Source organism: Trichechus manatus, unplaced genomic scaffold (genome assembly GCF_000243295.1).
Source record: "Trichechus manatus latirostris isolate Lorelei unplaced genomic scaffold, TriManLat1.0 scaffold00019, whole genome shotgun sequence".
Taxonomy (NCBI): Eukaryota; Metazoa; Chordata; class Mammalia; order Sirenia; family Trichechidae; genus Trichechus; species Trichechus manatus.
Window position 1 is genome coordinate 13,162,207 of NW_004443955.1, and position 24,882 is coordinate 13,187,088.

Consider the following 24,882-nt stretch of genomic DNA (forward strand, 5'->3'; position numbering starts at 1 on the left):
AGTCCAAAGACCATTACAGAGTCATCAGTATATATTAACATTACAAATGGGCAAAACCATTGAAAGCTTCACCTTTTCACAGATTGGCTAGAAACGGTGATCCTGCATTTTGAATTGTCTTTCTTAAGACTCATTAGTACAGGTTTCAGTAATGACAGTCAGGAGGGTCTTCACTGGCCCAACAAATTTCTATTCACTAAATGCTAATAGAAAAAGAGTAGAAAGTCTTTTGCATTCTGTTTGATTGGCTTTATGTGAAAGTTTCCCTAAAAGATATTTTCCAAGATTATCTTAGCTATTGTCTTTCTACCTCAGGGCCCAGTTGATGTGACATTGTGAGGCCTTGTGAGCTCAGCTCCATCTGGGTCACATTCTCTATGCTCAAAGACAGGGAATAATAACTCTGATATTATTTCCTAAATCATTCCCTCCTTCTGATCAGAGATTGGAGAGAACACATCAATGATCAAGCTCCTAGATGGTGGCCATTGCAGGCTCTATAAACTCATGGTGCTGGTTTTCCACCAGATACCATCTGGTTCTTCACTAGGTTATTAAGTAAGAGCAATGTTCTCATCAGTCGCATTGCTGGAGTGAGCAGACTCAATGTACATCAACATTTTAGCCCGAGGCCTTCTTTGCCTTTTAGGTGTGTAAGACAATAGAGGATAAATTTTATTATGCCTAACACTATCAGGATATAGACTAAGAATATTACTATTCCTTGTAATAGTGATCTAGCCCATGTACTTATTCCTGATGATAATCAACCAAACAAATCTGATGTTTGTAAGGGTGTTATAGTGTGCAACCAAGTAGCTTGCTGTCTAGTTCTACAGCACAGACTACCACTTTCTTGGACTAATAAAAAAAAAATCTAAGGTTATTTTGTCATCTCATGTCACCTTTGCTTATGGAATCAGAGATCGCTGTTGTGATTCCATCCCATTAGCAACCTTGTCTGCTATTTGTCCCGTAGCAATTGACAAATTTCTTAAATATTTCTCTAATTCAACTATACTGTAACTAGGAATTAAAACTACCAACCATACCCTGAGTGTTGGACCAGTGAGTTTTCTTCTGACTTTTATTTTACAATGTGTAACAAATTAACGTTTCCAGTATTTACTAGCATTATTACTGTGAATATCTAAAGATAATCTTAAAGTTCTCAAAGTGCACAGCCCACACATTCGTCAGGAATCTGAATGAGTAATTTCCCAGATAAATTCACTATCAGTTGGATAGGGATCATCTAAATTAGTATAGTTGGATGTATCACACAGAAACATACATCCATAAGGAGAACACAAAGTTTGTCTAGAAGAAACAGAAAATATACAAAAATTATACATGTGACAATGAAGTTTCCATTAGAGAATTCATGATTAGCAAGATAATACAGGATGGACTTCTCCTGTAGGAGGTCTTCAGTTAGTCTGTTTAAAATATACTAAGTGTTCTTCCCAAGGGCAAGCTGCCCCTCCTTGGTTTACCTATTAACAGTCATGGGTCACTTTCTCAGAAGCAGAAATGGAACCTAAGACAAAACGGAGTCTGAACCATGAGGTCGATCTCCTCTGAGAACCTGGTTCCTTTAAGACACATAATTTTCTGCCTTATAAGAGAGTGACAGTTGGATTACAAACATTAGGCAGGTATTTCATACGACACTGTCCTAAAGACTAAACTGATTACTGATTTACTTTAAACATAACTCTCAGTCTGATCTTTGAAGTTAGTTTCCTAAAACAGACTGAATTCTTCAAAAAAAAAGAAAAGCACAATGCCCAGAGCAAAATCGTCTTACTGGTTTATCTGGACCATTGTTTGACTCAGAGTGTCTTCAGGAACCTTTTTTTTCTCAAAGCTCGAGGTTCAAAAGGACACTCAAAGGCGATGTGCTGTGTGGGTTGCCTCAACCTCCAAGAAAACCAGAAATCTGGATTCCAGGAGAATTACATAACAACTCTCTCATCCTTCTTTCCTTTGGATCATGATCTTGCTATAGAATCTTTTATCAAAAATGCTCAACAAATGGTAATTGGGCATCATCTGGTTTTTAATATCCTAGGCACCATGCAGCAAACTAGGAAGTAAAACAGAAACACTAATAATATTAGGTCAACTGTCTGAAATAACCAATGAAACCATGACCCTAAGGTCTTGGAACCAAAGGTGTTTGTTTATACATAAGCAGCATCAGTAATTGCTTTTCATATGCCTCAACAGCAGCTATATTCTGCAAAACCTCAGATTGAGTATTAATATAAATACAGCAACATTTATCTATTAAGGCACAAAACTATTTCTTGGGGGAACTAATAGGAAATCTAATGCTGTTCTAATTTGTAAAATCATAGCTCAAATTTCATATACTTCTCTGGTTATGATATTTACAACTTTGCTAAGTTTACCAACGGAACTTCTAATTCAAGAGTTAATAATATCTAAACCCATCTGTTAGATAATTTAGGAGAAAGGAAAATGGTTTCTTATATCCAGAAAGTAGGACCTGAAAACATCAGCAATATGCCCACATAAAACCCTTAGTTTCCTTTCATTTGCTCAGTCTTATGTAGTTTCTGTTTCATGTGATCCTGGATCAGCCTCAGTCTGTGACCTCATCAGCTTCTGCATAAGAGTTCTGGAAATGTTGATTGAATCTAGTCACAGTCCTTTTAGCAAGTCCAATATAGTCCATCTTTTTGTTGAGATATTTTGGTCAAATGTTTTCAGCAAATCAGCAAAGTAAAAACTTATCTGCAGATGACAAAACTTAATATGGCCATGATTAATTCATAAACATAATATTCTTGATAGTAAAAGACCTGATAGAAATTAATTACAACACAATGTAGATAGAGGCCAAATAAAATCAGTTAAAAAAAACTTTAGATAAAAATATTTCCAAATAGCCCAGCGTCCACCCCCTCCCCTACCCTCCCCTCCGTCAGCCCCTCTTCCCACCTCCCTCCTCCTTCCTTCCTCAGGCGCCACCTCGCCCCACCGCGCCTTGCCTCCTCCCTGCAGTCGTCTAGGGATTCTGCCTGGCGAACTGCGTGCTGCTGCGTCATCGCCAGTGGCCGGTTTGAATGAGACTCTCGTCGCGCCAGAGCTGCCACTATCGCCGCTACCGTGCCTCAACCTCTGCCGCTGCTGCTGCTTCTCGTTCCTTTCCCTTCGCCGCTCCTGCCAGGTCCAGCTTTCCTGCGCCACTGCTTCGCTTCGGTTCCTGCCATGCCGCTCTACTCTGTTACTGTAAAATGGGGAAAGGAGAAATTCAAAGGCGTAGAATTGAATACTGATGAACCTCCAATGGTGTTCAAGGCTCAGCTTTTTGCATTGACTGGAGTCCAGCCATACAGACAGAAAGTTATGGTAAAAGGAGGAACATGGAAGGATGATGATTGGGGAAACATCAAAATAAAAAATGGAATGAACCTACTAACGATGGGCTCAGCGGATGCCCTTCCTGAGGAACCCTCAGCTAAAACTGTCTTCATAGAAGACATGACAGAAGAACAGTTAGCATCTGCTATGGAATTACCATGTGGAGTGACAAACCTTGGTAACACTTGTTACATGAATGCTACAGTTCAGTGTATCCGTTCTGTGCCTGAACTCAAAGATGCCTTTAAAAGGTATGCCTTTTAAGAAGGTGCCTTGAGAGCTTCAGGGGAAATGGCTTCAGCACAGTATATTACTGCAGCACTTAGAGATTTGTTTGATTCCATGTATAAAACTTCTAGTATTCCACCCATTTTTCTACTGCAGTTTTTGCACATGGCATTCCCACAGTTTGCACAGAAGGGCGAACAAGGACAGTATCTTCAACAGGATGCTAATGAACGTTGGATACAAATGATGCGAGTATGGCAACAGAAATTGGAAGCCTTAGAGGATGATTCTGTTAAAGAGACAGATTCTTCATCTGCATCAGCAGTGACACCTTCTAAAGAGAAAAGTTTAATCGATCAGTTCTTTGGTGTTGAGTTTGAAACTACCATGAAATGTACACAGTCTGAAGAAGTCACTAAAGGAAAGGAAAATCAGCTTCAGCTTAGCTGGTTTATCCATCAAGAAGTCAAGTATCTTTTTACAGGACTTAAGCTGCGACTTCAGGAAGAAATCACCAAACAGTCTCCAACATTGCAGAGAAATGCTTTGTATATCAAATCTTCCAAGATCAGCCGGCTACCTGCTTACTTGACTATTCAGATGGTTCGATTTTTTTATAAAGAGAAGGAATCTGTGAATGCCAAAGTTCTTAAGGATGTTAAATTTCCTCTTATGTTGGATGTGTATGAACTGTGTACACCAGAACTTCAAGAGAAAATGGTCTCTTTTCGGTCAAAATTCAAGGATCTAGAAGATAAAAAAGTGAATCAGCAACCAAAGATAAGTGACAAAAAATGTAGTCCTCAGAAGGAAGTTAAGTACGAACGCTTTTCTTTTGCTAATGATATTGGTTCCAATAAACTGTGGATACTATGACTTACAAGCAGTGCTAACACATCAGGGAAGGTCTAGTTCTTCGGGTCATTATGTATCATGGGTGAAAAGGAAACAAGATGAATGGATTAAGCTTGATGATGATAAAGTCAGCATCGTTACACCAGAAGATATCTTGCAGCTTTCTGGTGGTGGAGACTGGCATATAGCTTATGTTCTACTCTATGGGCCTCGCAGAGTTGAAATAATGGAAGAGGAAAGTGAACAGTAATCTTCATTTTAGCTGTTTATGCTTAGGTGTGAAATAAATGTTACTCATTGATCATTTCTGTAATCCAGAGCTTTAGAGGAAGATAATTAGGTGTGGTTTTATGTGTTTCCCCTCATGTGGAACAAGAAAGGGTGGAAGAAGACTTGCAAACCACTCTGTGAATCAGTGTAAAAAATTACAGAAAAGAGAAAATATCTTTGGACTGTGCTGCCCTGTATAAGGTAGCAGGAAGACATTTTTAAAAAAGCTTATTTCTTACATAATTTTAAAAAATTCTAAGGTGAAATGCCTTTCAACCTTCTCCCTGCCTTTTGCAGCCCAAGATTGAGCTATCAGATGTTTATTGCACGCCTGTAACTCTATTATTTGTTGTTCTCCTTGCATGGTTCAAATCACCATTTGGTAGCTGCCCATCCTTTGCCTTATCTAACAAAAATTTTGCCAGGAAGGTAGAAAGGAAAAGTGTTCTCTCATTGTGTAATTCAGTGCTGCTGTCCACATCCCATGGAAACGTGGGTACAATCAAGTATTTGTCCAGCCCAACTGGCGACTCAGTCTTTTCTGTTGCTGGCTTTTCATGACTTTAGAATAAATTGTGATCAATAATAGAAAATAAAAAATTTCCAAATATAACCATTAACCATATTTTTAAAGAGCTTCAGATACAATAACATAATAATTTTGAGACAAAATACCATATAGTCAGGATATACTAAGTAAGAATATACCAAGATTATCAAATCTCTAAATACTTGAGTAGCGTAGTAGGGGAAAAACATCACAAAGTTGAGTAAAGCAAAAAGAAAGTTTTGTTTGGCATATATTCAGAAAGGCAGAAGTGGGAAAACGGACAAGCATGCTGCCACAGCCATGTCTGCCAGAGTCCAAAGAACAGTTACAGAGCCATCAGTATATATTAATATTACAAATGGGCAAAACCATTGAAAGCTTCACCTTTTCACAGATTGGCTAGAAACTGTGATCCTACATTTTGAATTGTCTTTCTTAACAATCATTGGTACAGGTTTCAGTAATGAGAGTCAGGAGGGTCTTCATTGGTCCAACAAATTTTATTCACTAAATGCTGATAGAAAAAGAGAAGAGTGGAAAGTCTTTTGTGTTCTGTTTGATGGGCTTTTGTGAAAATTTCCTTAAGATAATTTCTGAGATTGTCCCATCTATTGTCTATCTCAGGGCCCAGTTGATGTGTCTCTGGGAGTCTGTGAGGGCCCAGCCACAGCTGGGTCACAGTTTTCCATGCTCAAGGTCGGGGAATAATGATTCCAAATATTATTTCTAAATCAATAGTAATATAAAAACTTCATAGGTAAATGATGTGAATTTCCCAATCAAACCGTTGGCTTTTCTAATGCTAGATTCAAAAAATAAATTTGTGACCAAGTTAACAATAAAGAAATAATAAAATTATGACATAACATTATATATTTACTGTCTAATACCAGGCAAAAACATAAGAGGAAATGCTAACATATAAAAATTGTTGTGGCTTTCCATAAAATTTCAGAGTTGTCAGAAGTTGATTGTAGGTCACCGTGAAACAATACTTAAGTTATTTAACCAAAGACCTTAAAGTAAAAACCTTAGCTTTCTTTTCTAAAAGCCATGGGGCTTAGTATTTAGACTCAGGAATCTTATTCTAATGAAATGCCAAACCTGTCTCCCAGGCAGATTACACAAAGAATAAATTAACCCTTTAGCTCAGAAATCAGAGAAGATTTTGTTATTTTAATAGTGAGAAACCTAATTCTTTGTTTTATATGCTGCTTAACATTAAAACTTCTAAAAATCTCATAAACCATTAAACTTTAGTCAGACAGGTAAAACTTGACCATATCAAATAAATTTGTTTTTCAGTAAACCTCTTACACGTTGCCTTTGTTGCATATCTCTTATAGTTTATCCCCTTAAAATGGTAAAAATGAATACTCATTAGCAGACTTAAAAATATATATACATTCTTCCTCTTGTGGCATAAAAAGCCAAAGTATATAAGCTTAAATTATTACAAATATCTATTAACTCAATTTAACATCAATAAGTTACCTAAAATGTCTTGGGAATTATTATTTAAGCCTGTATACCATAAAATGTAACTGTAAGTGAAAGAAAGTCTGTTTAAAGATGCTAAGATTTCATTCAACTTTTAGTATTTCTCATATTTTTCCCAATCTAATTTTAGCCCTTAAAGATTTTATTAACTGGCTTTGGAAATCACAAAGTATCTGCTCAATTGACCAATTCATTGATACAGATATAACCTTAAGTGTCTGGCTAGGAGTGGAAACATTCTTCCAGGCCACTTCAGGCGTGTCTCATTGTGATTTCTATTTTTTTGGCTTCTTAAAGTTCCCCTATAATAGAGAGAACTTGTTTACAGTTCTGTGATTGGGATCTGCTCAATTTCTGATAACTATAGCAAAGCTGCAATTTTTCTTTTGTCTTAAAAGGGTCTTCACCTTGCTGGAAAGTTTCTTCCAAAAGCTTCCTTGGAGCTATAGGAGCTTGGAGACTGGGGGCTGGGGAGGCCTGATCTTGCCCTACCCTCACTCCCTTGACTCTTGGAAGACATTTACATATGTTTAAATTGATGGAGGCATTTTGAAAGGCTATCTACCCAGTAAATACCAAAGCTCTTTAGCAATTTTGTAAATTCTTGGCTAGCAAGACTGGGGCTGGGGGTGTCATCCCAATTCATTTACATATGTTTAAATTGACCTAGGCATTTTGAAGGACAAAAGATAACTAATTTCTTTTTTACTGTTCTGGAACTGCTACTATTACTTCAAGACAAAACTAGCCTTTTTCCTTAAATAAAACGCATTTCATGTAATATCTAGCTTAAGTTACTTAGAAAGGTTTTGCTTTTAAGATTAACATAGTATAAAACATAAAGATCTTAGTGTACTTTTCAGACAGATCAATTTATATCAAAGTTTCTCCAAGTAGGTATTAAAAGTCTAAATCATAAGACAGACACAAGATGCAGTTTCTTCTGGACGAAGAAAGAACTGTGGTTCTATGATTAGACTTACAAAAAACAGCAATTCTCAGCCATAACCTCCAACTTGATACAAGACAGAAACTTAGACACAACGCTCGAGACCAGAAGCAAGCTCTCAGGACAAAAGGAGACAGAAAGGCCACATAAACTCATCAGACAATACCACACAAAACAAGCATGTGTGGATTCTAGCTTCTTAAAGTATATATAGCCATTTTTGGTAAGATCGACTCAATTCGACAGAGAAAACAGGTTCTAGATAAAACTTATGAACTTGCCAGAGCCTCAGATGGAGGAATATTAGACCTTTTGACAAAACCTGAGCATCAAGCAAAATTTCCCTAAAGGAAAGAAAGGACAACACAATGAAAGCTCATTTTCCCAAAGTGGTCACTGAAATTCCACATTACTTTTAGTATACGCAGTTTATAGCGTTTTTCAATATGAACCCCAAACCAGTGTCTCAGTAGTAAGGGGGAAATCCAGGCTCATTTATCAAAGATGTTAAGCTCTAATGTTCAAGCTTTTGGTTTTCTTCTTTTTGAACTTAATTCATTCTGCTGGCTAGAGACCTAGTCTCTTATTTTAGACCTTAAATAGACTAGTTCTTCCAACTGGAAAGTACTTTAAAGCTACTGATGATTTTAATTTTAACATTGTGATTCTTTACTGAGAAAATGTATCATAAAAAAGGTACGGAACTACCACTTCTCCCTCAAATTTCATAACACAGGTCAGGAGCTGCCACCTCCCCCTGAGAATTTGGCAAAACAGGCAAGAGCTGCCACCTCTCCCTGCAAATTTCATTACACAGGTCAGGAGCTGCCACATCTCCCTGCAAATTTGGCAAAACAGAGCACTATTTTCCAGGTTTTCTCTGAGTCACAAAAAGGCCCGAGGTTTGCGGTTTATAGTGACTCAAAGCTGTTTGAAAACAGAATTACCTCTTTAATGTTTCAAACCCCTGAATCCGGACCTAAACTGCAGTATACCTAAAGAGTTACTAAATGTCACTCTTAACCAAACGATCAAGCAAAAATCTAAGAAAGATTCTCCTTAATCAAACAACCAGTTTTTGAAACAAGTATGCCGAACAAAACATGACAAAGAGAACAACAAAGAATAAGCAGAGGTTCGTTTTCTAAGAGCACTCACCCCATTGGTGCCAAACGGACATGGAGTGGGAACACGAGTCCAGAAGATAGGATCTCTCTTTGCTAGCTTCTGCTCCGCAGTCCAGATCTCCTCCAGGCCGACTGGATTCGTAGCTTCAGAGATCCTTGATGACTACGCCATTAACTGTTGTAGGGGGAAAAAATCACAAAGTTTAGTAAAGCAAAAAGTTTTATTTGGCATATATTCAAAAAGGCAAAGGTGGGAAATGGACAAGCATGCTGCCAGAGCCAGAATGTCTGCCGGAATCCAAGGAAATAATCACAGAACAGACAAAAGTGGAAAAACAGACAAGCATGCTGCTAGAGCCATGTCTGTCCGAGTCCACAGAATATTACAGAATAGGCAAGAGTGGGACAATGGACAAGCATGCTGCTACAGCCATGTCTGCCCGAATCCTATATATGTCTATTTTTGATAGACTTTTTTTTTTTAGAGAAGTTTAGGTTTACAGAAAAATTGCACAAAAAGTACAGGGAGTTCTCACACACCGCTGATACCCTCCCTGCTCCCCCAACCCCACCCCACAGTTTCCCCTGTGTTAATACCTTACAATCTCGTGGGATAGTTCTTACAATTGATGAACCAATATTGATGTGTTGTTATTAACTAAAGTCCATAGTTTACATTAGGCTTCACTCTTTGTATTGTGAAGTCCTGTGCGTTTTGACAAATGCATCATGTGTGTCCACCATTACAGTATCATACCGAATAATTTCACTGCCCTTAAAATGTCCTGTGCTCCTCCTAATTATCCCTCTCCCCAGCTCATCCTGGCAGTGTTTCTAGTGTACAAAAGTTCAAGGTAGCACCAAAAGGAGGGGTGGTGGATGGGTAAGTATCACAGAGAGCTTCAAAGTTCCCCACCCATGCTCCCTGCCCTCCTTTGCAAACCATCCAGCTGTGCCCACCCAGCATCCCATGGCCCTGGTCCGTCAGTCTCTCTTGCCTGCCCTTGACCTCCCCAGTCCTTTGGGCATGGGGGCAGACTTGTCCTCAGAGGGCTGGGCCATCACGGGCTGTCATAATGGGCCCCTCATGCAGGTTAAGAGCACAGATGGCCCGGGCCCAAACAGACTTGACCATTTATCAGCTGTTTGATCTTGGGCAAGTTTCTCAGTCTCTCTTTGCCTCAGTTCCCTCATCTGTGAAATGGAGATAGTAATGATGAGTGAGTTAGTGTACATAAGGTGTAGTGCCTGGCACCCTGACAGGACTGTTTTCTCTTCTCTCCCAGGAGACCCCCACTTTGTAGCATTTTCTTTCCCTGCTTTCTCAATATTTATACCGTTCTTAGCATCCCATTCCCCGTCAGTACTGAGGGAGGGGCCTGCCCTTGACTACCCTTTGAGTGCCATGTCTTATAGGCAGACCACATCTTGGCACAGCACCTGGTCCATAATAGCCAGTGAGGTCTGTGTAGGTGGATGGACCCGGCACAAATGGCAGGGATTAGGTAATCGGTTCAGACCCTCCAAATCCCAAGGGCTACCCTAGGCTCAGAAGCAGGAACGTATGAATGCCTGCTCTGAGGAAATGTGGTGAGCAAAGCCTGCAGTGATGGTGTTGTTAGCTGCCGTCAGGTTGGCCCCCAACTTACGGCAACCCTGTGTACAACAGAGCAAAACAGTGCCTGGTCCTGGGCCATCCCCATGATTAGTTGTGGATCGGACCATTGTGATCCATGGAGTTTTCAATGACTGATTTTTGGGAGTAGATCGCCAAGCCTTTCTCCCTAGTTGGTCTTAGTCTGGAAGCTCTGCTGAAACCTAGTCAGCATCACAGCAACATACAAGCCTCCACTGACAGATAGGTGGTGCCTGTGCATGAGGTCCATTGCCTGGGACTCAAACCCGAGTCTCCCTTATGGAAGACAAGAAGAATTCTACCACTGAACCACTGTACTGATGATACCAAGGAACAGCCCCCCCCCCTCCCCAATCTGCCACATCAATGCCTGACATACTTGTGTTATAGTCACTCCTTTGGATGGATGCCTTGAGGCCAAAAAAAAAAAAAAAACCCAAACCTGTTGCCATCAAGTCAATTCTGACTCATAGTGACCCTATAGGACAGAGTAGAACTGCCTCATAGGGTTTCCAAGGAGCGCCAGGTGGATTCAAACTGCCAACCTTTTGGTTAGCAGCCGAGCTCTTAACCACTGCACCGCCAGGGTTTCTGCGCCTTGAGACCAGTAGTGCTAAAATGTGAAGTTGTTGGGAGCAAGGGGAGGCTACTATGAATCGGTGACATCAGTAGGAAGGCAGGAGCTGACAGGTAAGCCTGGACAAAGGGAGGTGGGCAGAGGAAGAAGACACCTCCCCCTCCCCTTGTCCACCTCATTGCAGAGCTCTGGCTGTGCAGACCCCAGGGGTGGCCTTGAATGGGGAGATCTGACCTCAGCCTTCTGATATGCTGGCCCTGTGGCACTCCTCAGGGACCAGATACTTAGGATTTGGTGTGCTGTAGATTCCCCCCAAACACAGCAACAGCTCTCCGTTTACACACGTGTAATCTTTGCCATCTGTTGTAAGTAGCAAGTTCCTTGACATCTGGAGGTGTAGAGTACATTAACCCGAGTTTCCATCTCTAAAACGTCTCAGCCGTCCTTCCATTCCCTGCCCTGTTCCAGCCCTGTTTCTCCAGATCTGGAGCCTGCAGCTCCATAGACTGAGAAGCAGAGAGCACATTCTTCTCACTCTCACCACGTCTTCTACTTGCCTCCAACAAAGTAAGTTCCAGACACTGACAACCCCCCGCCCACAGTCTTGCCCTGGCAGACCCTTGGGAGCACACTTTTAAGGAGAAACACCTTGTCCTCTTCATCTCCACTGTTCTGGCTTCATAGGCTGTGTGCATGGCCTTCTTGCAGAGCCACCCTGGAGCCCAGCCTCAGGCTTGGCCACCCTGTCGTCCCCAGAGCACCCTGGGCAGGCCAGGAGGGGCGAGTGGAGTCCCACGCTCCGCCTACTCGTGCCGCGCCACCCTGCGTCCTTGGAACCCTCCCCTTGCCCCATGCGGCCCTCCAGGAAGTGCAGTCAGGTTAAGTGAAGGTCCACGGCAGACTTGAAGTGGAAACTGAGTCCCAGGAAACCAACATGCACTCTGGGAGAGCAGGGGACACCTGGAGGAAGGCTGCCTGTGTGGGCTGCTGGTGTTTGGAGCTCCTGTGTCTGCACGGGCCTCACATGGTTCTGTACCCCAGTGGGTCGCACCATTTCCTCTGCTGGGGCCACCTCTGCACTGCAGGCCACAGAGGGCAAAGGTGCCAAGGGGAGACTGCATGCATAGTGCCAGGGGCTGTTCTCAGAAGAGCTTGTTTTGTCAGTGAAGCCTTCATAAGTACAAAGAATGTTTTTCTGTTCATTATCTTCCTTTTAAATAGCTAAAGAGAGCCTCACAGAACTTTTTAGCATTAGAATTATCTCCCTTGTTTTGCCTCATTAATTTTCATCATTCTCTATTTCTGCTAATAAAGGCACATTATCTTCTGCTATTCCTTGGCTAAATTCATTTGAAATTGAAAATGTCCCAGATGTAATAGCACAGAAATGGCACCCATGGGAAGGCGTTTCAGAAATTCCTCTTTCAGTGAGAGCTTCTGTTTGCTCTTCAGACATCTATTGTCTAATACAAATAAAAATTTGAGCTGATGTTCTTTAATTTTCTTGGATGCGATGTAAAGCCTTTTCAGATGTTCTTGGCTTCTAACAAATCCCACCACCAGCCTGGGACTCAGAGGGCTTTTCACAGATGGCACCATCACCATTTTGGAGGAAACACTCTGCATACATTATGGTCATACAAAGAGTCCGGATGGGATAGCCTGTAAAAGTCTCCATTCCTTAAATGCCCACAGCTTTCAGTTTCTGATGTCTGCACCTGGGCACTGATCGTTCCCCAGCTGGGACATCGGGTTGTCTGATCTCTCCAGATGTCTGTGAGTAATTTGAGGTCACAGGAACACTCTTACCCAACGTGGTGACACCCACAACCACAGCTCCTGGAACAACGGCAGCACTCAAGGCAGTTAAGCCAAGTTATTGGCTAGACCTGTGTGAGCCAGGTTGGTGGCAATTAGCCATAAGTGGCTATTTAAATTATATTAACTAAAGTTTAATAAAATTGTAGCTTCAGTTGTTCAGTCACACTAGCTCACATCAGGTACACATGTGGCTGCTGTATTGGACGGCACAGATAGACATTTCCATCATGGCAGAAAGCTTTATTGGAAAGCTTCATGGTATTACAATGTCGGCCGACTTCTCTGTGATCCCCCACCAGACTGTGGGCTTCCTGCAGGCAGGGGCTGTGTGCCACTCAACTGCTCTGTACCTGGTGCCCTGAAAAATGCCTGATACAATATAGTGGTGCTCAATAAACTCTTGTTGAAAGAATAAAAAGCAACCACACCTTAAATTAGGTCAGCAGTCATTACTCCACTTTGAATGGGATAACCTTGTAATAGTCATCTGGTTCAAGTTTCTCGCTTTCCAGCTAGGGAAGCAGAGGCCGGGGAGGTCAGTGGCAGGTCTTTAGCATCAGCCCTGGCCTCTTTCTCCTTGGACTGTGACTCCGGCCGCTATGTCAGACCATCTTTAGTTTCTGTCTTCGTTTCCTAGGGCTTCTGTGATACAAATACCACAAGTGGGTGTCTTTAAAGGACAGTTATTTTCTCACAGTTCTGAGGGCTAAGAATTCAAATCAGGGACTCAGCCGTGTAGATTCCTTTCTTGTCAGTAATCCTGGGGGTTCCTTGGTCCCTTGGCCATCCTCACATGGCATCGTCTTCCCCGTGTGTGTGTCTCTGTGTCTAATCTGCTCTTTTCCTAACTCTGAAGTGATTAGATTTAGAACCCCCCCTGCTTGGATATGATCTAAGTAACATAACAAAGAAAACCCTATTTCCAAACAAGATCACATCCACAGGTATAGGAGTTGGGAATCTAACACATATTTTGGGGAGATGAAGTGAAATCCCTAACAGTGTTTACCCTAAGGCCTTTTAAAATGTTTATTTAGAAGAAAGCCCCCTTAAACTGATCAAATTTGCTATCTGCAAATAGAGTAAATATATTCAATGTGCAAATATTAGCATTTCCATTAGATTAAAAACAAACAAAAAACAAACAGTTGCCGTCAAGTCTGTTCTGACTCATGGTGACCCTGTGTGTGTCAGATTATAACCGTGCTCCATAGAATTTTCAGTGATTGATTTGTCAGAAGTAGATTGCTGGGCCTTTCTTCCAAGAGCCCCTGGTTGAGTCCAACCTTCAACCTTTTTGTTAGCAGCCGAGCACGTTAACCATTTGCACCACCCAGGGACTACCCATTAGATTTAGGAACAGGGTAAAGGTGCCTGTGTTGTAACTGATATTTAACATTATGTTGGAAGTCCCGTCCAATTTCATAATGTAAGAAAAAGAAGTCAAGTATAAATATTGAAAGGGAAGAGACAAAGCGATCATTATTATTGGAACCAGTAAGTGTTGGCCATGGTGCTGAGTCACAAGACCAAACGATAATAGTCCATAGTTTTCCTGTACACTAAACCAAAACAAAAACCCAACCCCACTGCCACTGAGTTGATTCTGACTCATAGTGACCCTATAGGACAGAGTAGAACTGCCCCCATAGGGTTTCCAAGGAGCGGCTGGTAGATTTGAACGGCCGATCTTTTGGTTAGCAGTGGAGCTCTTAACCACTGCACCACCAGGGCTCCTTCTGTACACTAGCTGTGATCAATTAGAGAGGAATAAAAAGCAGACCCCATTCATAACATCAGCCAAAGATAAGAAGTACCTAGGAGTGATGCTCAGAAGAAATTTAAGGCCTTTATGATGTAAACTAAAATATGATATAAACTAAAACACTTAGCCAAAGGGCATTAAAGAGCCTGAAATATTGAGGAGGTGCCCACGTCACAGGATGGCAGGACTCAAAATTTTAGTGACGTCAGCTCCTAAATAAATAGGTTTATTTAGTGCAACCACAAACTGAAAGGATTTTTTATGGAACCTGACAAACCAAAATTGTATAGGAGAGTAAAGTTCCCAAAACACCTGAGTAATTCTGAAAAAATGAAAGGAAGGAGGGAGGCAGGGAGGACGGAAGGAAGGAGAGAAAGACTAGAAAGAGGAAGGAAAGAAAATTGACTCATTACTTTCACTCACTCTACTTGCCCCGTCAGAGAACACTTCGCCGCCCTGTGTGGTTACAATTTTTTTTTTTTTAACTGAACTTTAGATGAAGGTTTACAGAACAAACTAGCTTCTCATTAAATAGTACACAGCTTGTTTTATGACATTGGTTAACAACCCCAGGACATATCAACACTCTCCCTTCTTGACCTTGGGTTCCTTACTACCAGCTTTCCTGTCCCCTCCTGCTTTCTAGTCCTTGCCTCTGGGCTGGTGTGCCCCTTTAGTCTCGTTTTGTTTTATGGGCCTGTCTAATCTTTGGCTGAAGGGTGAACCTCAGGAATGACTTAATTACTGAGCTAAAAGTGTGTCGGGGGGCCATACTCTTAGGGTTTCTCCAGTGTCTGTCAGGCCAGTCTGGGCAGGTTTTTAAACAAGCATACTACAGCTTTTTCATTGGAGTTAGAATTGTCCCCTCAAGAATAGTCAGCTTGGAAAGCTAGATCCTTACTCCTTCAATGTAGCCATCATCTTAAACATTTTTAAAATTTCTAACTAGAATCGTCTTCAGACCTGACACTTCTAAAGAATGTTTTCCCAGGTCAGAAATCAACATACCTGTATGATTTTTTTTTTTGGTATAATTTTTCAAACATTGTTTGACTCTAAGTCTACTGAGTAATAAGGCAGGTGCTGCGTGACTTGGCTCTGGAGGCATTTGTGGAGGGCTCTAAGCCGTGACGCGCTGTGGAGGAGTGACTGTGCCTCCCAGGGAGATGCCACGTCCCCGTGTGCCCACACCGAGGAGGCAGCAGGAGGATGCATGTGTGAGCAGCCTCTGCCTTGTGCTAGTGGGTTTGTTCAGTGGACCCAGGCATTCATGTGCTGCTTTCATTCAGCAGCTGTTTACTGAGCCCCACTGGTACCCAGTCCTGCTCCGGGAACTAGAGGGAGCGACCAGGTCACTGTGGTGAGGACTGTCTCTGCCATGTGAGGGTAGGGCTGGCGGGGCCCCTCAGGTCCAGGAAATGGCTTTTCACTGGGATGGTAATAGCTTCAGCCCTATAGGTCCTCATCCCTTGGGCCTTTACCCACCCCAGGATCCTGGATGCGCAGGAACCCAGCGAGATTGTGGCCTGCTGCCTCTGTACCTCGACCTGCTGCCGGGAGATGCAGACAAACTGGATGCTCCGACAGCCACATCATCATCACCATCGTATGAAGGGCGATGCGTAGTGTAGGCCGGCGATCGCCAATGATTTTCCCTCGCGGGCGTCCTGAGGCCATCTGTGGTCCTGGACAGGATGACCACCGACCAAGAACCGTTGTTGTTAGCTGCCTTCAAGTCAGCTCCTGATTCATGGCGACCCGAGCACAATGGAACAAAACGCTGCCCTGTCCTGCGCCATCTCCACGGTTGGTTATGGATGGAACTGTTGGATTCCATAGGGTTTTTATTGGCTGATTTTTGGAAGTAGATCACCAGGCCTTTCTTACTAGTCCTCTTAGTCTGGAAGCTCCGCTGGAACCTATTCAGCATCATAACAACACACAAGCATCCACTGACAGACAGGTGGTGGCTGTGCATGAAGTGCATTGGCTGGGAATGGAACAGGATTTCCCACATGGAAGGCGAGAATTGTATCCCTAAAGCACTAGTGTCCCCGCTGAGTGCAGTAGACAGCCTCACAGGCTCCCTCGAAGCTTCTATTCAGGGGTCTCAACCTTGCAATCCCTGGACCACGTCTGACAGAACAGGTATGCCCTCTTCAGTGAAGTCATTGCTAAAGAAAAATGGGTTCAGAGGTGTTTAAGTGGGACAGGAACATTTCAGTTCACCACCTTCCCTATTGTATGACATCTTCCCGCTACCTTCATTATCTGTGCAGCTTCCTGAGGGCACCTGGGTTTGAGGCTCTGGGGCTGCAGCATTTCTTCATGCAGGCATACCTGAGGCTGTCAAGGGTTCCATGCACAGCACTTGCCAGATGTTTTGTTCTGTGTTTTCCCATGTAATCCTCGCCTCCACTCCTTTAGAATGCAGACTCCATGAAAGCAGAGTCTTGCCTGTTCCTGGTACCCACAGTAATGCCTAGCACATGGAAGGCATTTGACAAATGTTTGTTGAATAAATGGATGAATGACATGACTTGAAGTACTGTGTCATTATCCCTGTTTCATCACAGATGAAAAAAGTGAGGCTCAGAGACATAACATACCTTTCGTAAGAAGCAGAGCTAGAATCCTCATCCAGGTTTGTCCGACTCCAAAACCAGGGCTCTTTCAGCTCTAGCACTCTGCTTCTAGAGTACGGGACTGAATTGGCCACTTTTTTCCTTTCTCTTTCTTTTTTCTTTCTCTATTTATCTTTCTTTCAACACAGTCTGTTGAATTTTTGTTAAATTAGAAGTTAAAAGCCCATTTGTTGCTGATCGGTGTGTGCGTGTATGTTGTTTTTGTGTGCTGTTGACTCTATTCTGACTCATGTTGTTAGGTGCCGTTGAGTTGGTTCCGACCCATAGCAGCCCTATGCACAACAGAACGAAACACTGCCGGTTCCTGCGCCATCCTCGCAATCACTGTTATGCTTGAGCCCATTGTTGCAGCCACTGTGTCAATCCATCTCGGGTCTTCCTCTTTTTCGCTGACCCTCTACTTTACCAAGCATGATGTCCTTCTCCAGGGACTGATTCCTCCTGATAATATGTCCAAAGTATGTGAGATGAAGTCACACCATCCTTGCTTCTAAGGAGCATTCTGGTTGTACTTTTCCAAGACAGATTTGTTCGTTCTTTTGGCAGTCCATGATATATTCAGATATATTCAATATTCTTTGCCAACACCATAATTCAAAGGCGTCATTTCTGCTTCCATCTTCCTTATTCATCGTCCAGCTTTCACGTGCTTATGAGATGATTGAAAACACCATGGCTTGGGTCAGGCACACCTTAGGCTTCAACATGACATCATTCCGACTCATAGCAACCCTATAGGACAGAGTAGAATTGCCCTATAGGAGAGCATACTGCCAGGTCTTTTCTCCTACAGAGCAGCTGGTGGGTTCAAACTGCTGACCTTTCCATTAGTAGCCAAACACTTAACCGTGGCATCACCAGGGCTCCTTTGTGTATGTATATACACAAAACAAAAAACAAACCCGTTGCTGTCCAGTTGATTCCAACTCATAGCGACCCCATAGGACAAAGCTGGCCCATAGGGTTTCCAAGGGTCTATTGAGGATCATGACAGTTAACCTTCAACCCACTTTGCACTGGTGCAGCCTGTCATCCCCTAGTGACTTTAGCTCTTATAGATGACAGTTTCTGAGTAACTGAAGATTGAAGGGACAGTCTGGCCCCTGGTAGGAGGTAGGGACAGGGGAGCATTTCTCCTCCAGTGCAGCGCTGTCATGTTAATTATCATTATGTTAATGAAAAATAACTAATGCAGACCTGCCCACCATTTCTTAGAAATGACTATGAGCTAGTCAACAAACATTTACTCAAGAGTGATTCCCAGGCAGTGTGACCTCAGGGTTACTGAAGTAGGGCTTAGGCCAGTTGCCCACTCCTGCAGTTGAGAGGCTGTGTTCATGGGAGCCATTTCCCTGGGTTCATCATCCCACCCCAAGCATTCCTTTCACAACTCATGCAAGGGGAGGCCAAACCTGACTCATATACCTAAACATCAATATCCCAAAGCTCCTGAGAAACGGGTGAGCCCAGAGCTAAACTGAGGCTCCCAAGATGGCTGATACACCAACTCCAGAACACCTTGCCATCTCCCGTGGCTCACAGGATTAGGGAGGGAGTGAGAATGGGTCAGAAGACTGTGGGAATTCTCTCAGAACTCCCTGTATAGTATGTGTGGGATTTCCTGAAGTAAATACAGTGGCAGCATATTATTTTGTTTTAAGATAAAATCAACTCAAGGCTATAAAGTTTTTGTTGTGTCTGATAAATATGGGCCATGTGTTACATGAGGCCTCTCTGCGTCCTTACTCCGGCAGTCATTTAAACTTAAAATCACTGTGTGTACTTAACTCTACACATTTTTGTTAAATATAATGTTGTCAGCAATAATGGATGCCCTGGGACATAAACCTAAAGTAACATAGACTTTTCAGCCCAGTAATCTTTAATTTAAACTAAAAATAGCCTAAAATAGTAGTTTCTGTAAACCTCACATATCAAAACTCCCAGCCCAATGCCAGTTCATCACAACTGCAAATTTATGAGGAACTTAGTTAGCATTTGAACATTTTGAGGCAGATCCAGCATGTCTATATTAGAGACAAGCTCCAGAAACCCCAGAATCCCACTCTTGGCTGGCCTTGCTGACTGGAGCATTCCTTAGGGAAGTCCTTCTGTGAGGGTCGAAAGAGTGAAACGCTAGCAGGACGCAACGTGCACCTAGTTTGTCAGAGCCTTGTCAGGAACGTGTGGTTGTAGCTTCTCTGAGGACTTTGATAAACATCGTTTGTGTCTCCTAAGAGACTAGGGTCCCTGGCTAGGAGAATCCGGCAGAGTGGTAGAAGGAGCCTCTTTCATTTTATAACCAATTTGACCACCAGAGAAAACTTGGCAACGGTCAGAAGTGTAACATTCTTCTGTACATGGTGAGACTTTCTTTCAGTGCTTGGATGTCCTCCGATTGTGGTTTTCCAACCAACATCCTTGTTGTTTGAAAATCCCATCCGGTGGCTGCTCAGGAGATCCCAGCTGGGGAAGATGGGAGACAGCTTGTGAAGGCACAAAGATAGAGGAACAATTAATTCGTGTGGTGACTCTCCATAGGGTTGTGGCCCAGGTTTGAAAGGGTTTCATCACCTGAGGTGGGAGATGCCTCTGATCCTGGTTAAATTATAATGAAAGAAGTTTTACAGAGTTTGTGTAGGGAGAGTTGAGGTCTCTTTATAGGACTTGAACATTTCTGAAAATAAGATGATGCTGTGTCTAATTGGTGAATGGAGCCCTGGTGGTGTGCTAACCAAAAGGCTGGCAGTTTAAATCCACCAGCTGCTCCTTGGAAACCCTATAGGGCAGTTCTACCCTGTCCTGTAGGGTTGCTATGAGCTGGAATCAACTCCACGGCAATGGGTTAGTTGGTGAATGTGCAAATTTTGAAATGCTTGAAATGTTCCACACCATGTAATTAGAATACTTTCTTCCTGGGGCTCAAGCAGGAGAAAAGGGGCTTTCTGTGACTGAGGAACTTGGTGGGCAGGTAACTCAGGCAAGTGGAGGCCCTGGGTAAGTGTCAACTAGATGATTTCCCGAGGACCCAGCTCAGAGTCTCAGCGCCTTGGGCTTTCTGAAACCATTAATGAAAGGAGCCCTGGTGGCACAGTGGTTAAGAGCTACGGCTGCTAACGAAAAGGTCAGCAGTTCGAATCCACCAGCCGCTCCTTGGAAACCCTGTGGGGCAGTTCTACTCTGTCCCATAGAGTCATTATCAATCAGAATCGACTCAATGACAACAGGTTTGGTTTTGGTTAAGCAGGGAAAACATTCCTTTCCCTGAGGATTATGTTCCCTGAAGGTTTTACATCACTGGTACAATGAAGGCCTTGAATTTGCCTCATTTCTTCCAAGGCACAGACTATGTGGAGAAAAGAGAGTCTAGTCAGTGAGTCAGACCATGACTTCCGTGCCCTATGGGTTGTGACCATCATGAGCAAGGACCACGCCTGACGAAGGTGGTGACAAAACAGTCTACTTGGTCCATCTGCTAAAATTATATCATATATCGTATCATATCCTGTTAATATGACTGTTAAAATCACTTTTTTCATGAGACATTTTATTTCTGTAACCTATATACATTTAACAGAGTTCATTGAAATCTATCAAAATTTTCAGAAGATCTACCCATGAAAAACTCTATCACCAGTTTTATTTAAAGATGTCAAATCAAACCCTAAATCAAATTTAAGGTGACTTGATACCAAACCAAAAAACCAAGCCCGTTGCCGTCAAGTCGATTACAATTCATAGCAACCCTGTAGGACAGAGTAGAGCTGGCCCATAGGCTGGTGGATTCAAACTGCGGACCTGTTGGTTAGCAGCCAAGGTCTTAACCACCACACTACCAGGGCTCCGATATCAAGGTGATTTGATAACCTTCACTAAAGGTACTTGAAGAACCAGGCAGTTTCTTAAAAGTTAACGTGGTATGCATATGTGAGTGTGTGTTTGTGTGTAAAAAAAAGTAAAAAGTAAAAAGCTAAATAATTGAATTGAAAAGTAGGACTCACTTTATTCAGCAAAGTGACTGTTGGAAATTTATCTAAGTTATTTTTGTTGGTCAGATTTATTTAATAATTTCTTGGTTCCTCATTGAACCCCAACTAAATGCATACTTGGCATCTAAGCAGGAGAATGAGACTGAATCTAACTGTAAATCATTCATTATTCTGTTGAGCAAGTTACCACTGCACTAGAATTAGCACAAATATCATGGATATGGAGTTTCCAATTTAGGGGCACTTTCTTCAATATTAAAGAGATAATTTACTCGATAAGTATTTATTGAGTTCTTACAATGTGCCAATCACTGACCAGAAGCTGGGATACAAAGATGCCATGAGGAAATCTGTGAGTTGGAAGAGCCTATGGGAAAGAGAGCCTAGTGGAGAGAGCCTGGAGTTAGGTCGAGAATTCTGGACTGAGGAAGAATGTGGTGGCCATCATCTCTGGGAGGTGCCGTAGAAGCTCTTTTCTGACAAGATAGTGGTTGGTCAATTGAACAAAAAATTTGGTTGAAGTAGAAAAACATAAAGATGTTATACTTAGATGCTTTCAACACTTTTTTTTAACTTAAACCATGAAAATGTTATTCTTTTTCATGAATTTTATGATGAAAAAGCTTTTTTTTTTTTGCATTTGCTTGTGTGTTGGTGGGAATTCCATGTCACACAAGCCACACCTATAGTGCAGTGAGTCTGAATCCCCACTGTCATTTTCTTTAGGTTGGAGCAGGGGCATAAAAGACGCTTGTGAAGTAGTCTGGGGACAGATTTTTGTAGCTTTTTTTCCAATCTTTTATAGTAGTCTTGCCCACATCAGTTTGACAGGAATCTATTACCAGCTAAATTTGTTTTCCTAAAAACAACATCTTTCCTGTTCTTCTCATATTTCATTGGTTTATACAACATGTAACCACCTGTATTAATTGAAATAACAGGCATAACTGGCATAAATAGGTTTGAGAATAAATACAGTTTAAACTGATGGGAGCAGAAATGAGTGAGTGACCAGAGGCGGGCCTGCTAGCCCCGATTCAGGGCGCATGAGCACCAGCAATGTGTTTTACAAAGGTCATGGATGAACATCAGCTTATCCAGCCCCAGTGGGGGTGGGTTAAGGAGGAGTTTCTGTAGGGAGAACACGGGAGTCTCTGGAACGTGTGCAGGGTAAGATAAGTGGACCGCTCTCTGTGAGACCCTAGCATTTAAGCAGCAAACAGAGTTGATGAGGGATGAGCAGAGACATGAAGAAGACTCACAAAATGTGGCTCCGGGGAAGCACTTATTACCCATTTTTTATCATCATCTCCTCTTGTGTCCATGTCCTCTCCCAGGCTTGCCAGAATTTGAGGTCAGGGTGGCAACTTGTTCACTGTTGTATCTTCTCCTTCTAGTCCATTACCTGGCACTTGGGAAACATCTTGTAAATATTTTTGAATGAATGAAAGCATATGACTTCTTCAACTGGAATGGTTGACAAAGAATGTGCATTTTTATACACGCTGTGTCTTTGCTCTGGGAATCGTGGGTCAGCAAACTTTGGCCCATCTAGTCTAGTGTGTTCTGCCTCTCATCTTTCTCCAGTGACCACAAGTGTATAAATAAAGATCATTGTTCACTTCAGAGTATGTGGCCACTCCCCTCCAAGACCTAGACAAGCATCCTGGTATCTTTCAGGCACAACTTGGGGGACAACAGGTGTGATCTTGGTGGACCCAGTTATAGTGATGGGAAACATAAAAGCCACAATTTGTTGTAGTTGAAAGACTTGAAGCCATGATATTCTATAGGTCAAAGTCTTGGATGGTTCCCACTAGCCCCTTGCACAGTAACTTATCTCTAAGGCACACAAAACACTTAGGTCGTTGTCTTTGTTATCTAGTGCTCCTGTAACAGAAATACCATAAGTAGATGGCTTTAACAAGGAGAAATTTATTCTCTCACAGTTTAGGAGGCTAGAAGTCTGAAGTCAGTGTGCCAGGCCCAGGGGAAGGCTTTCTGTCTCTGTTGGCTCTGGGGGAAGGTCCTTGTCATCTGTCTTCCCCTGGTGTAGGAACTTTTCAGTGCAGGGACCTCAGGTCCAAAGGACACATGCTCCTGGCTCTTCTTGCTTGGTGGTAATGAGGTCCCCGGTCTCTCTGCTCGGTTCTCTCTTTTATATCTCAAAAGAAATTGACTTAAGATACAACCTGATTTTGTAGATTGAGTCCTGCCTTATTAACGTAATTACCTCTAATTAACATTAACATCACAGAGGTAGGATTTATAACACATAGGAGAATCACATCAGATGACAAAATGGTAGACAGTCACACAATACTGGGAATCATGGCCTAGCCAAGTTGACACACATTTTTGAGGTACACGATTCAATCCATAACATTCCACCCATTGGCCCCCCAAAATTCATATGCTTGCCATGTGTAAAACACATTCACCACATCATCTCATAGCAAAAGTCTTAAATCAACTCCAAGTCCAAAATCCAAAACTTCCTCTTCATCTTTGAAATCTAGAATACAAGTTTTCTGCTTCCCAAGTACAGTGGTGGAACAGGCACAAGGTAGACATTTCCATTACAAATGGAAGAAATTGGAAGGAAACAAGGGATAACAGGCACCAGGCAAGCCAGCAGAACACATTACGTTAGCTCTCAAACCTTGAAAATAATCCTCTGTTCTCTGAGACCATTTTGGCAATGGCCCTGCCCTCCAGACTCTCGGTGTTGGCCATTCTCTCCAGATTCTGAGTGGAGGCCCCTTGGCCCTGGGCTTCAGCTCCACCTTCCAGGCCCACTGGAATGGCAACTCTGTTCTCTCTCCATCTGAGTAGTGATTCTACCCTTTGAGACCCCATAGGTCATGGCCTACCCTTTGAGACTGAGGCAGCTCTGCTTTCTGAGTTCCTTGTCTCTTCAGCTTCTGCTTTCTGGTTCCTTGGTCTCTCAGCACCTCGGGCCTCACTGCCCATCTGCCCTGCTGAGGCAGTTGTTCCAAAGTTCTTTAGCTCCATTGATAAGTGCCTGAAGGCACCTCACTCCACCAGTAAACTTTGGCTGGAAGGCACTCAGCTCTCTTGCTCTGTGGGTCGGCAAGCCTAGCTCCACCAATAAGTGTTCAGAGGCACCCCACTCCACCAGGAAGCCTCCTGCGCAAAAGGCACTCATCTCTCTCTCGCCCCGTAGGTCAGCTCCAGCGCTGTCTCACGCTGGTCTCCTGGTTCTGCTGTTGCCATTTCTCTTCTACTGCCATTTCTCAGCTGCTGCTTCTCACTGTCTCTGCTGTCTCCAGTGTAACACCTCCCCTCACTTCCTTCTGAGTCCTCCACAGAATTGTCTTGGATGTCCATAATTCCACCAAAAGTCTCTTCAGGGTAATCTAGGCTTTTATTGTTGGGCACTTGAAAACTCTTCCAGCCTCTGCCCTTTCACAAACCGCTTCCATGTTTTAGGTATCTGTTAGAGCAGCACCTCACTCCTGGTACCAAATTCTGTCTTAGTTATGTAGTGCTGCCATAACAGATACCGCAAGTGCTTAGCTTTAACAAAGAAAAATTTATTCTCTCACACTTTACG

General features: G+C 42.7%; 1 protein-coding gene and 1 pseudogene across 1 annotated transcript in view; both read left to right on the plus strand.

Annotated features, from left to right (window-relative positions):
- Positions 1–24,882, plus strand: part of ADAMTS17 (ADAM metallopeptidase with thrombospondin type 1 motif 17) — a 479,690-nt gene that overhangs the window by 209,752 nt on the left and 245,056 nt on the right. The gene's annotated exons all lie outside the window — the stretch shown is intronic.
- Positions 3,218–5,378, plus strand: LOC101353129 (ubiquitin carboxyl-terminal hydrolase 14 pseudogene; annotated as a pseudogene).